The 2708-nt window shown below is 32.6% G+C and overlaps 1 non-coding gene across 1 annotated transcript; it reads left to right on the forward strand.

The window, feature by feature from the left end:
* The first annotated feature begins 703 nt into the window (after positions 1-703).
* LOC124085177 (U6 spliceosomal RNA) lies at positions 704-810 on the forward strand. Its single transcript, XR_006849364.1, has one exon. It is a non-coding gene; the product is annotated as a U6 spliceosomal RNA (small nuclear RNA).
* Positions 811-2708: the final 1898 nt, after the last annotated feature.

Raw genomic sequence — 2708 nt, forward strand, 5'->3', positions numbered from 1 at the left:
TTTTCACCTTAACTAATGTTTTATTAAATTTCTCTCATGAAAGAAAACTGGGATTTTTTTAACATACATACATAACTTTATATTTGCTTATAAGTTCTATTGAGATAAATTTACATCATTAATTGTATTATTTATTATGTTTAGATGCTTCACACTTTTCTGTCATCTTAAAATATAAAAAGTCATTGTATTATCATTCAATAGTTTTAAGGCCCTAAATTTCATTTATTCATACTTGAATCCCTGCAAATAACTCAGATATTTCAGTACTCTATAAAAATGTTCCACTCACATATTATTTTTCAAAATGGCATGGCCATCAGAATTATCAACAGGTTCTCTCTAAATCTTCACTCTTCAATAAATTAACAATTTCTGAACACGAATGTTTGCAACAGACAACCAAAAAATGAAATGTGGGTTGGCAGACACAATTAGTTTTTAAGTTAGCTGTGTCTCTTTCTACTAACCACACCTGATATTCTAAGGACTAACAACTTCATTTCTGCCCTAGGATGTTAAATATTAATGCTGAACTTGAGTAACTATTCTCTTTAAAATTTATATCTCCACCCATTTCTCAAATGAGATAATTCTTGATTACTTATAGTTTGGAAACTAATCTTTAGCCATCATTCCTCCAAAATTAGAAATAGTGGCTTTGAGATAATGTCTACAAATCCTTTTAGAAATCTTAGAGATAGTGCTCGCTTCAGCAGCACATATACTAAAATTGAAATGATACAGAGAAGATTAGCATGGCCCCTGCGCAAGGATGACATGCAAATTTGTGAAGCACTCCATATTTTTATGTGAATTTGGTGTCAACATACTTTATATACAGAGATATGATAAATGGTGGTATAAAGGTGTATTAAGAATTGTATGCAAAAAAAAATAAGAGAGCTCATGTATAATGGCATAATTTGGTGTGAACATACTTTTTATACAGAGTTACAAAAAATCGTGCTGTGAATGGATAATTATGAATGTAATGCACTCCACTATTGTCATGTATGTAAGAAATAAATAAAAAGAGAGAAATCTTAGAGATATAAAACCCAAGGGATTGTTCAAAAATTCAGTGTAAAGGAATAAGTAACTCATAAAATTTGAATTACCCAGAACAAAATTCATAATGAATAGAAATTCCTTGGATTCTAACCAGGAGTCCTGCATTCTGGCATAAGTAAATTCTTCAAATGTAAACAGTATGTACTATTTGTTTTTAGATACCTGCATCCAGCTCAAATCCTAGTGTGTATTAGATGTTGTTTAATGTTGACTAAATGCAACATAATTTATCTGAATTGGGAGACAACTCAATGAAAACATTCAACTACTCTTTTACTATCTCTTTCTTTTAATGGGACTTAACTCTATTGCCATATTTCTTTCAGTATTGCTGATTGAACATCATTCCCTTTAATTTAAGAAAGCCTAAAAATAAATAGGTGAGTCAATATAACTTTAACTGTTTTCCCTTTCCTATCTGTCATAAAGAGTTGAGAAGCTGTATTTTCTCTGTATTTTATATTAAATCATATCCAGAGATTAAGTTGGGAAAAACTTCTTAGTGTTAAACAAAAAAGGAACAGATGAATAAGAGTTGAACTTAAATCCAAATACTTTACCAAAAAAAATTAATCAAATGGTGACTGTGTAGAACGCCTTCATATTTTCCAGCACCTCTTGGACTAATCTTGAAAAATTGTCTTTCTTTTTCAGTGTAATAGAATCTGCAGGCACTCAGGACTTGGGTTTATTAAAGTGGAATGCTTGTAGGCTACAGTTCAAAAGCGAATCTGAGAATGTAAAGCTAATACATGATATGCTAAGTATCATGATATGTCAAGTGTAATACTCTATGCAAATTTTCCTAATAGCATTGCAGAACTCCCCAGAAATGATTGAATATGTGTCCAGTACTGCAGTAGGCAAAAGAGATAAAATGATGAAGACTCAGCTTTGGGACTTGACCTGTGTCCAACTAGGGAGGAAGCATCAGCAAAATTAAGATGAATGTACCATGAACACAGTGATGGTTGATGTGCCACAGATTCTCAGAAAGAAGTGAATTGATTGTAACAAAGAGTATTGTAGACAAATGGAGAGCGGAAGAAAATATTGAGCTGGGTTTTTACTGAAGAGTGAAAAGTGACCAACTAGAAGTATGAAGAAGAGACTTTCTAAATTGAAGGAAAATCAAGACAAAACAATGGTCTAAGGCGAGTCTGGGAGTTTTATGTGTTTAGGTGACTGGGAAAGAGTTATTTGAAATGAGACCATAAGGGTGGATTTAAGTGATATTATAAAGTCTCTAATCTTCATTAGAGTGATTTTTTTTTCACTTTATGAGCAAAAGAAATTCATAGCATATTGTTAAGCAGTGAAATGATAATAACATACAACATGCCATCCTAGTTCATTCTTACTGCTACAACAAAATACCACAGAAAGGGTAATTTAGAAATAATAGAAATCTGTTTTTCCCTTTCGGGAAGTTGGGAAGTCCTCAGTGAAGGTGTTGATGGATTCAGAGTCCAGTGAGAACTGGTTTTCTTTGCTTCAAAGAGACTTCCTTATTGTTGTGCCTTCACAGACAGGTGGGAGGTGGCGCTCTTCTCCATTCACCAGGACAGAGCCTTCATGATTAGTCATGTCCCAAAGGCTTAATAATAAATACAGTCATCCTGGAGTTTAAATTC

The sequence above is a fragment of the Marmota monax genome, unplaced genomic scaffold (assembly GCF_021218885.2).
Source record: "Marmota monax isolate L192 unplaced genomic scaffold, Marmota_monax_Labrador192_F-V1.1 WCK01_AAM20220418_F8-fsc00013, whole genome shotgun sequence".
Taxonomy (NCBI): domain Eukaryota; kingdom Metazoa; phylum Chordata; class Mammalia; order Rodentia; family Sciuridae; genus Marmota; species Marmota monax.